Source organism: Chelonia mydas, chromosome 8 (assembly GCF_015237465.2).
Source record: "Chelonia mydas isolate rCheMyd1 chromosome 8, rCheMyd1.pri.v2, whole genome shotgun sequence".
NCBI classification, from domain to species: domain Eukaryota; kingdom Metazoa; phylum Chordata; order Testudines; family Cheloniidae; genus Chelonia; species Chelonia mydas.
In genome coordinates this window covers 66701506-66713577 of record NC_057854.1, presented here as the reverse complement: position 1 = coordinate 66713577, position 12072 = coordinate 66701506, and the positions used below count along the sequence as shown (strand labels likewise).

Here is a 12072-nt window from a genome sequence, read left to right as displayed (position 1 = left end):
AGAAGCAGGTAAGGAAAAGAAAACATCAGTTAAGTTCAACACAGCAAAAAGAAAACATGAATTAAAAGCTCTCAGATTAATCCACATGATATAGCTATATGTTTACAAAATATTTCTTTGGTTGACAGCAGAATTGCTTATCTCACATGCCTTTGTTTTACCAACCCAGTGGATCAAAAGACAGCCAAAAAAAGAAGAGGATAATTATTTTAATTTGTGGAAAGGAAGACTATTACTCTTGACTGGAGAGAATTGAAACGAACAGTTCTTAAACGGCTAGTATCTTTCATGGAAACCAAGCAGTTCTTTAAATGCAAAAATCAACAAAATAGGTGGACAATTGGGAACACTGTGGCAGTGCTATCCATGTTTGGAAGGAAATTACTTTAAAAATGTTCATTCATTTGGCCACTTCTTTAGTTTCAGTGGGCCTCTCAGCCCAGTTTTCAGAATGTCCTCATCCTAGAACTTGTCTACATTTAAAACGCTGCAGCTGAACCACTGCTGCTGCTCCACTGCAACACTTTGGTGAAGACAGTACCTACACCAACGGGAGGGTTCTCCCATCAGCGTAGGTAAACCACCTCCCCAAGAGGCAGTAGCTAAGTCAACGGGAGAATTTTCTCATCAATCTACCACTGCCTACACCAGGAGTTTAGGTTGGTTTAACGGTGTCATTCATGGATCTGGATTTTTCATATCCCTGAATGGCGTAGTTATACTGAGCTAATTTTCTTATGTAGACCAGGACCCGGTCTCCACATTTGCAACCAGTTTCTCAACATGCACATTTAAATTTGAGGGAAGGGAGAACACAGCATGGTGGATGCAAATTTAGAGGCTGCTCTTGGAAATTGGGCCTTTCGTGTTGATGGAAATGCAATTATGTAATTGAGATGTTATTAAAGTAGGTTTTACTGTATTTTCTAGATTGTAAGTCTATTTGAAAGTGCTTAGCCCTTTTGTCAGCAAAGATAACCATCCCATTGTAATAAATGCATGAGTATCTTGTGTCTACAGCCTGAACGAATGAAAGAGTAGCAGTAAAATATGTAAAGTCCCATCCCACACAATCCATTGAATTTGTACATCAACATGTAGAGATAATTAATTATTATGTAGAATGTTTTTACACTTATATATTAGTTACTACTGATAATTGCTAAAGGCTCCAGAATGCAGATACACAGAAGTGGGCAGTGGAGGCAACCCAGACCAATCCCAATCCTTTTTTGGATACTGCATTGTAATAGAAAACATTCCTGTCTATTCAGCAGGAGATGTGAGTGATAAGTAGCAAACCAAATCATGTTTTATGTGAGCAATTAATATTAAACCATTCCACTAAAATTAAACCATTCCAAAACAACTAACAAAACCAGTGCCTAGTGTCAAATACTTACCAAAATCCAGTGAGACAGTAGGGTTTGCATACTTTTGGCCACATGTAAATGCACCATATGCATATTGTATATATACACACACTATACTGATACATAAATTCTTTATATAAAATGTTCCTGTGGCCCTAAGTTGTGCTTCTGACAAGGGAAATCACTTCTGGAGCATTGCAGCACACTAATGGCCCCCTACATACCTCACAAGAGGCATGCAGGGGTATGACTGGATGACAAAATCTGTCTCTGATAGTACAAATGAATATGCATTTACACAGCGCTTTTCATCCACAGATCTCAAAACTTTTTACATAACTGACTAAGTATTGTTAGCCATATATTGCAGATGGTGAATCTGAGGCTCAGAAAAGGCGTGTAATTTGTCTCAGGTCAGATGATAATTCATGACAGAGTTGAGAACAGAACCCAGAGCTCCTGACTCCTAGTTTGGCCCTGTGATGGGGTGTACAAATCCCACACCAGAAAGAGCTACTCTGTGATCAGTTGGCCCAACCCTGCCACACTAGCAAAATATGCATGGACTGGAGGAAGAGCATAAAAAGGATTCAGAGTAGCTCAGTAGAAGACCCACGGGGAAGTGAAGGGGCCTACACTTTGAGCTCCTGGGAAGGAACACTGCAGGAGCTCCAGCTGCCCAAGGTCTGACTAAAATGACTTGGTCAAACGCACAAAGCGGGGACTTGCGATTCTGCAAAGGTCTGACACTTTACCCCTGAGTTCAGTCATTTAATACGTTTACTTTATCCATTGGCAAGAGGGGATTGGTAAGAAGTGATGGAGGGAGACAGCATATTGCACTTTGAGGTGCAGGACTTAGCTGCTTACCACTGGGCTCTGGATCACAACCTGGTAGACAGTGTGGGCCCTACTAACCCCTAGGGAGTGCCAAAGATAGAAGTCTACCCCTGTTGCAGGTTAGGTTAGACTGTTACCAAAAATCACATTTTTACTATCCCAAAGCAGAAATGCTTTGCACATAATTACTGCATAGTAATTCTGTTAAAATACAGGAATATTTCCTATTCGGAACAGCTGCATTTTTTCTGTAAGAGAAGAGGAGAAAAGAAGCTTAGAATAGCTATAGATAAAGGCACTTCAGGATGTTTTGTTTTGTTTTTTTTTTTAATAGAAAGTCACTCAGCAAAGCTGGGTTTGCACAGTGCAAATTAATAAAATGGAACAAACAGACCTTTATAAATCAAGATTACAGATTAAAGGATTTGCCACTGAAAATTCTCTAAAAATAAAAGTGGGTAAAGCTTTTGGCAACACCTAAATTGGAGCAGCATAAAGAAAAACATTCCACTGATTAAAAGTTCTTGGATTAATCTATGTGATGTTGCTGTCATATTTTCACTGTTCTGGCTAAAAGAGGATTTGGTTATTACATTTGTCTTTGTTCTTCCAATAGTAGATTAAAAGCAGACATAAAACAGGATAGGATTCTTTTGTTTTCCTCTTTATCACTTCACTACTATTTACTAAAGATTCCTTGCAAATTAATGAAGGCTCAAGTGATGTACAATTTAATGTTGAAAAGGCCAGGTTATTTCAATTACGTTCAAGGGGTTTTGAAAACACTGGGTGGATATATACAATGAAAGGTGAAATGGGAGTTTTAGGCATGCTGGTAATCCAGAAGTAGTCAATTACAATACATCCACATGAGTGGATATACACAAGGCTAATTTTCAGTGTAATATGTAACGAACTATACCGTGTATGCAGAAGTTGGATGAACTCATTTACCTTATTTTTAGTTAATAGGAAATTAAGAAAACATGTATACATGTCTGAAGATTTTCTTTTAGAAATTTCAAAGATTTCTTGTATTTTAAGGTCTCAATTTGAAATAGCAATTCATGAAGACAGCATGTGGTACGATAGATTAGCACACTAGACTACTGCCTGTGGACACATGGGTTAGTATCCTGGTATTTCACTACAAATTAAAGGTATTTTTCCCCTTTTGCTGACATCATAAATCATCACACAATTTGGTACAGTTGACAGTGTCAGCTCACCACACTCACACAGGACTATAAATGCAAGAATATGAATCAACAGATCTATTGAAATAAACACCTGAGATGAGATTTCCTCAGAAGTTTGGAATAGAAGAATCATTGCCGGAATCCAAGTAAGTTCATGACTTTGACCTAGATCATCTTTCTGTGATGTTTTAAGACAGACCACTCTTCCTTCTCACTCTTCTCAGTGGTAGCTGGTGACAGAACAAGGAGTAATGGTCTCAAGTTGCAGTGGGGCAGGTTTAGGTTGGATATTAGGAATAACTTTTTCACTAAGAGGGTGGTGAAACACTGGAATGCGTTACCTAGGGAGGTGGTGGAATCTCCTTCCTTAGATATTTTTAAGGTCAGGCTTGACAAAGCGCTGGCTGGGATGATTTAGTTGGGGATTGGTCCTGCTTTGAGCAGGGGGTTGGACTAGATGCCCTCCTGAGGTCCCTTCCAACCCTGATATCCTATGATTCCTGGATGGCTGTTTCCTTGCCTGCATGAAGGGGATTTGGTTTCTTCCACACCACCATTCTCTCATCCCTGAAAAAGGAAGATCCACAGTTCTAAGGACCACGTTTGAAGAAATGGCAGGGCGGTGGGATCATGTATCAAACCTTTTGACCTTCCTTGTGCAGCTCCCTATATGCCCTGGAATGCCCCTTAAACAGGAGGGCTTCAACTTCATTGCAGTGTATTGGGCTAGATCCTCATCTGGTATAAATTAGAGTAGCTCCATCAAAGTCAATGGAGCAATACTCATTTACGCCAACTGAAGATCTGGCTTGTATAGTCTCAAAAGGTCCAAACCGGACTGTCATTGCTCAGTCTAGGTGAGCAAGGCTTGCAGAACTAGACCTAATACGTGTGTACCCATTTTAAAAATACACAGCCACTAACAGAACAAAAGAATCAAATGTGAAGGGCTGCAAGTCACACCAATGATGTTTGCACACAAGTTACCCATTCTGAGATATTTTCTTTTGTATGTTGCAAACTGATAGACAACAAAATCTGTCTCCCCTCACCTGTGTTTCTGCCCCTGTGTTCCAATAGAAATATATAGTTGACTCTGAAACTCCCTATTTCAAAATGTCTTCATATGTGGCTTCTCTTCATTGTTACTGGACCAGGGGTCATTTTAAAGAGACACAGAATGCATTCATTATAATTACTGAAATACTAGTTATGTCTTAGGAAAACAAACAAAATCTTGGCAGCCTCTCTCAACAACAGCCCATTGTTTAATAACAAAACACCAACACATTTCCTTTTTGTTAATGTCCAGAACAAATTAGACTATTATAAGTATCACCCAGGAATAGAAGAAAATATTTTTTTTGACGCTGATGGATTGGAATTAAAAAATAAATGAATTTGATACATTATAGATAGTTGCTTTCATAACTGCAATTACTAGGTGTCAGAATTTCAGTGCAAATCTCATGTTGAATATTATTTTCCAACTTCCCTTGACAAACAGATGGTCTTCTCCAATGAGAGAGGGGAGAGAAAGAATGAAGCCGTGGTTTATTCTGACAGTATAAATTAAAGATAAATTAAGCATCTCTTCAGTCTCAGTTTAAATGGAACATTTTGGGACCAAATCAGTAATAGACAACGTTTGGCTTCCGTATTATAGAATCCCACACAATGCCACAGAGGCCTTCAACAGCCCGGCATGACCATCTGCAACGTAGGAGCCTGAACATATTTTTTTTCTTTAAAGTGAATTGTACCCTTTGATGGTAGCTACTCAGGTACTAAAATTATCCAGCAGTGCAAATGTTTGCTTTAAAAAAGATGGGAGACGTGTGTGTCTGTGGGAGTCGGGGGAGGCAGTAATTATATAATTGCTTCGTAGAGGACTAGATTGTGCCATTTAGGTATAGGCTATAGTGAAAGTGTCTCACAAAGCTCTCGGGCATACAGAGGCAGCAGGTCCAACACTATATTCCTCTGTGTGCTGATACTTGCACCCCACCAATTAGAGCTAGACGCATTTTTTTGACCACACCTTTTTGAGTGAGAAACGCAGACTCAGTGACACAAACATTTAATGAATTTGTGCAAATTTTGCTGAATTATTTCAGTTGAGGGGAAAAAACTAAAAAAAATAATTCCCCCATTTGAAATGTGTCCAATGACACAACTTTGTTTCAAAATTTCCTTTAATAGGTTTTAAAATTAAAAATGTTAAAACTACTCAAAATCTAAAAGCACTTCATTTCATCTCACCTTACCACCACCCTTCCCCATACAACATTTTGAATTTTTATTATTTACTCTTTTATTTGCCAAAAAAAAATAATGTTTAGGTTGACCTGAAACAATTTTTTAAAAAACTTTTCTGAATTGCCAGTGAGCTAAAAAACCTGTTATTTGTACAACTCCCTGCACTCAGTTGGGATGGGGGCAGAGTCATAGACCAGGCCCTGGTGCACCCATTTTTTCCCCACTTAGTCGTGTTGTGTACTCCTCAGAAAGTTGGGAAGGAACAGACCTTGGCTTCTCATAACCATGGGGTACGCAGTTCTATCTGGCTTGTCTACAGGATGTGCAAGTTAGGGTCTAGGGGACTCCTTACACCTTCCCCTGCATTGGGCACCCATAGAAGGCCTGGCATCAGAATGATTAGTGCCTTTTAGAGAAGCGATCCTAGCCCACTCCCCACTTGCTCAGATGACAAATAGTAATAACAATACTCAGCTTTTGTGCCTGTACTGTCCATTACATATGTAGAAGTAAAGTATTAGAAAAGCAGTTGGTGAAGAAAGGGGAACAATAATAATTTAAAAAGCCAGTTTGTCTTATCCCTGTGCTCCCACTGACTTTCAGACCACTCAGGGTATGTCTACATGGCAAAAGGCAAACAAACAAACAAAAACAAGTGTGGTAGCAAAACTTGGGCTCTCATAATGGCGCTACTACACCATGGCACACAGTATAAGCCTACTGTTGGGCAGGCGCTGGACACCTTCGTGTTCTATGGCCATCATTTAACAAGAAGATACTTTTTGTCTGTAGATTAGTTAAATTAAATATGCATGTCAGTCATTAACTAATCAATAAATTTGCTGCAATGAAAACTAGCTAGCCTACCCATATGGGGTCCAATCCTGTGGTCTGCTGAGCAGTTTCAATTCAAACAGCAGCATTTCAGCACTTTACAGGAAGGGGCTCTTTTAGGTAGTCAGTCATTTTTTGTGAGATGAATTTTAAAACTCAATAACATTCTTGTTTGCTTTGTCTTTTAAAAATAATATGAAATGAATCTTTCTAGGCAATAATAACTGAATTGCTGTAAATAGGACACTGTTATAAGAGATACTGGCACAATATGATGTTATGACACTTTGGCTGTCTGTACAGAAATTCAATCCTCATTAGAATTATTTATTAAAACTCCAAGTTCTTCTGCTGAAGATCACCAACTCATTTAAGCAGGCTTACGGATATCCAACATATACCCATGCTATTTATTAGTTAAAAAACATCTACAAACAAAAATCATCTATCTGTTTATACCTTTCATGAATCTGACCTTACAACACCAGCAGAGAAGTTACATTCCCCTCATTCATCTTAATGGGCATTTAACTACTATGCTTCATTATGATGACCATCATAAATACTACCACTGTTAGAAAAAGAAAGCAGCCAAAAACAAATATGCAGCTAGAGTCATTAAAACTAAATTACTGCATTATGGGTTGCTGGGTCTAGTATCTCTCTTGAGCCCTGTTTAGGATCAAACCAGAAAATGCACACATGAAACTGTGTCGCTGTTAGGTGTGTGAATGCCTGTGAAGTGGGAGAGGCGGCATGTCTAGCCAGGAGGACAAGGCACTGCACATCAGCTCTAATCCACAGTACCTAACACAATTTCAGTGCTCTGACCCAGAATGGGTGGTTTTACACTACTGGTAAATCGCCATTAAAGCTGATAAAAGCACAGGATGAACTAATCACAAAAAAAGCTAAACTTTTTTTTTGTTTCGGTTTCCTATTTTTCAACCAGTATAATATTTTCTGGCCAGGGTAGTTATTGTGTACTCTTCAAATATACCAAGTGCATGGACTGAACCCACTAGTCTCCATTTCATGTCATGATGTCATCAGTCACCTAACACATGCTTCCACTGCTTAACTATCCCTCTTATAATGCCTTTGTCTTCCTCACTTCTGCTTATCTTTTAGGGCCAGACTTCAGACCTCTTGCTTCTATCAGTGAGCAGATAGAGGAGTCCCCCTTATGTGAGGAGTCCCACTGAAATCAAAGACCCTTATTTTGTTAGCAAAACCACTTTAGTAATATTATTGTTGCCACCCTTCTCCCTGCCTCTTGTCACTCCCAAACACACAAAGCCTGTGTATATCCCAAGGTACTTTGCCAAGTAGCATGAATAATTGTATTCAACCAGAATGTGTACAATCCTTTGCAGAAAAGTGAATGAAATGGGCTACAAATAATGGCCAAAAAGGAAAAGTAATTCAGAATTTGAAAAAAAAAAAGTTTGCAAGTAAATATTCACCCAGCTATACTCTTACCTTAATAAACTTATTCTTTGTACTATCATTTTTAATATGTGCCATTTATAGTTGAGGTTGTCTGACATGTTCTACAAGATCCTGTTTTCAGTTGCTTGTGATTTGTGAAACTTTAATTGTGTGGAAAGAAATTTTTCATGGTTAGCATTTATCTCAGGCTAAATTATTTTGGAAAGTTTCAGGAAAACTGTCAAGATCCATTTCTCAGAACAAGATTTCGGGAAAATATTTTATTCTGTCCATGTTAAAGCCTTATAACTATTTTGCTGAGAAGCGTTGGGCCCTGAAATTTAGCAAGGTGGCCACCTGGTTGATAGAGTAGCGCTGTGCCTGTTTTTAAAAAAAAACTATCCAAATTTGGCCAAATTACAAGTCTTTGAAAAATCTCAGTTCATACATATGCAATAGAAGCTTCTTAGAGTTCGGCAAGTATACTCTCCAAAGATTCCATCTGCACTGAGCGTGCTCCATCCCAAGCTGCAAGGACTAAGTAGACCTTTCCCTGAAATTGCTGCTCCCAGCCAATGTGGTGCCCATCACCAGAATGGAGAGCAAAGGTGACTATCTCTCCTGTGCTTTCAACAATCCCTTTGCTTGTGCCTAGGCAGCAAAGAGAAGGAAGCACCCTGAAGCAGGCGAAGTTAAGGTTCCATAAGGAACCTTAATTTTGGCATTTCATAACTTCTGAGAACTGAACTTTACACAACCGTGATGTTCTTTCAACATAGTTCTGTGTGTAATTCTATACATCTACATGGACACATTGTTTCCCCTCCTAAAATGATTTCTAAAGGTCAGATTTTCAAGTGCGTGGCACACATATTTGGGACCAGATTTTCCAGAGAGCTCACCTCTCCTTTAGGCATCTAAGTGATGTGGCCAGATTTTCAGAAGGGCTCAGCACCCAGAAGCTCCCATTGTTTTCATGAAGAATTGGTTGTCCATAATGGACGCTTCTATACTGGCTTCAAGCAGCTTCTGAATTTGCTCACTAATCTACCAACCCCACTTCTAATGGATTTTACTGGGCATTTGTAGCTGAGTTTCATGATCTGCTCAGGTACAGCAACACAGATGATCCCAACACACTTCCTTCTTCCTATTCCTGCTTTGCTTTTCACCAGTCTTGGAAAATAAAATGTAATTAAAAGCAAGTGGGTTATCAATATTCTTGTGGAATAGTTATCTGTACAAGTATTCAATGGCACACACTTTCCACAAATATTCTTGTGAATAAAACTATCATCCATATATTTTGCAAATATGGTGGGGGAAATGAGATCTATGAATACCAGTGAAATACATTGGTGCATTTTATTTACAAGAATGTCCACAATATTTCCCCCCAGCTCTATCAGATTCCATGATTCTTTAATGGTGACAGTTGTTTGATGGATACAATTGTATGGTGTCTCAAAAGACCCTACTTTTTCCATCACACTTCTTTATACAGGTTTCAGCCACTTCCTTTAGTTTCTCATCTCTAGGGATATTTCTAAACTCTACCCACAACCTTGAAAATGAAGCAGAAACTAACCTCATTAAAGGAGCTTTTTACAGTGGTGTTTGAAAATATTTCTGTTAGTCTAAAGAAAATTACATCAAATGATGAACTGATATCCAATTTGAATCCAAAATTGCACATCTCTCCTCATTTGGCTTGGTACATAAACTAAACAAACACTGACAGTTTCTAGCAGGAGAGAAAATTCAAACATGTACTATTTGTTTATGCATGGAAAAGGCAACACGTAATGTCTTTACCCTGTTCGTGCCCTTGTTGTCAAGATATCACTATCTCACAATTAAGCATGCCATATAGACAGCATATCCAACATGAACATCACCCTTTAGCTTAAGCCACTTTGCTATTTCTGTTTATGTATCCTTTGATTGACTGCATTAAGAATGGAATTTATTCTCTGGGCTGATATGCAGCTCTAGATCCTTCAAAATTCTACTTGTCCTGTTAGATGAGAACAAAAATTCAATGTTTTTGACAGAATTTACCCCACAGGGCAAGCAGCTCAGGGGCCCAGTTCATCAAGGTACTTAAGCATTTGTCTAACAATGAAGCCAATGGGAGCAGTCTCATGTGTTTAAATATCTGGCTGAATTTGGGTCCTGAAGCGCTGCCACTTAAAAGCCCTGGAACACAATTCAAAGCCACCATTTGTGTTTGCTCTTGGCAAATGCTTGTTTTCAAAAGATTATTTTCCCACTTTACAAGGCCTCTGTGAGCATTGTCCCTATCGGTCAGACTTTAAAATGGGAGAACATTTTCAGTGTTTCAAAAACAGCTGCGGACTTATAGATATACAGTCTCTCAGACAATCCTATTTCAGCTTCACAGAGAAGGAAAACATTTGTTTTAAAGTGGGGTGATAAAGAGGGGAAAAAAAGAAGCTTCTGCTGATCCACAGCAATCACACATGGCCCCTGATGCTGTAATTCATTGTTCCTGGGCAGAAACCCACTAATGTCAGCCTGCCCATGCACAGTGAATTGCCGAATTGAGGCTTTAGTATGGAAGCTTGTTCTGGCAGGGTCCATCTTTTCATTAATGGCCTGCATAAAGGGTTCCCAACCCTGACTGTGGCCTTAAATGTTGAGACAATTTTTGGAAATACATTTTGTCTTTAATTTTGTCCTATGTGCTAAAGTGACACTAACTACGAATGGGCTTGTTATTTTGAAACCTAAGAAATAAAGAACTCAAGTGCCAGATTGTGCTCTATCATCAGTTTACACCAAAGCAAAACCTGTTAAAAATAATTCAGAGGATTTTGTGCTACAAGGAGTTGCAATAAAACAACCATACAAATAACTATTCTGGAAGGAAATGGCAAAAAGAAAAGAAATAAATAATACACTTACATAAAAGAAGGCACAGAGTCAGATCCTTTAAGCCCAAACGTTTAATTGAATTACATGCTGGTCACAATAAAGATCAGAGCTCTCTCAGAGTGAAGTTCTAGCTGTCATGAACTTTAAATAAAGGCAGTGGGAAATGTCTGTGTCTCAGCGTATCCAGAGCTAGATGACTTTCACAGAGCTTTGGAAAACTTTTCAACAATGATTTTTTTAATTGTTTTTCCATTAAAACCCAGTCTCTCATCAGAGAGACTGTATCGTTCCCTTCAGGTGTTTCTCTAGACACAGTATGTGAGAGATGACTGCAGATCACAGGGAGTAGCTTTCTTAGCAAGAGCCATGCTCATTTCAAGAGACACAAATGATGCTTTGGGGTATTGAATTTTCTAAGCAAATTTATTTTTTAAATTGTACAATAATATATTTCTGCTAATAACATGCCTCCTTTAAGTCTTTGACTGGCATCAAAAGAAAAAAAATATGGGTTTTGCAATATTTGTTCCTTTCCAAATTGAGGATCATATACATTTTTGATATTTAAACAAAATACAAGATTTAGTTTTCCCACATTGTAGCAAGGTAAAATAATCTGCTGGAATTAAACATCGACCCTTTATCATTCTGCACATGTGGTACACCGTCAACCATCATGTTTATACACTAGCGTGAAAAACACCAAATGATTTTGAAATCAGTTCAATAAAAAGTATTCTGCAAACAAAATCTATTTATTTAGTGAAAAAAGGAAGAAGAAAAAAAAGAAAGAAATGGATTTCCACAATGAGGCAAATTAAACAAGCAGCACTTAGAAAAAATACAGAAATCCGGCTAACAACCGAAGGTTGTGTGCTTACTTCTGAACCCTACATTTCTCTTTGAAAGGGTACCCCAGTGAGTTGCAATAGCTGAAAGGCAGCAGTTTCCTTTGCAGGAAGCTTTATGTGCCTATTTATTCTGCTATTCAATACAAAAAAATACCCATTAGTTACTAGCATTTGCCACTTCACATGGTGTGTGTGCTAGTGAGGAGATACAGAAGAGCCTGTAAAAGGAGCTCTGCCGCATGTAGAATGTTTGATCTTACTGATATTTAACATTGTTTTTGTGTGCTATTTTGCTGTGGGCAAATTAATTACTCCATAAATTATCCAACCCAAGTCAAAGGTGAGGGTGCATTACAGCAAGTTAGGTCGTGACTGTGCTAATCTCTA

General features: G+C 38.5%; 1 long non-coding RNA gene across 1 annotated transcript in view; it reads right to left on the bottom strand.

Annotated features, from left to right (window-relative positions):
- The window catches only part of LOC122461441, a 180099-nt gene that overhangs the window by 38423 nt on the left and 129604 nt on the right, over positions 1 to 12072 (bottom strand). The window lies entirely within an intron of this gene.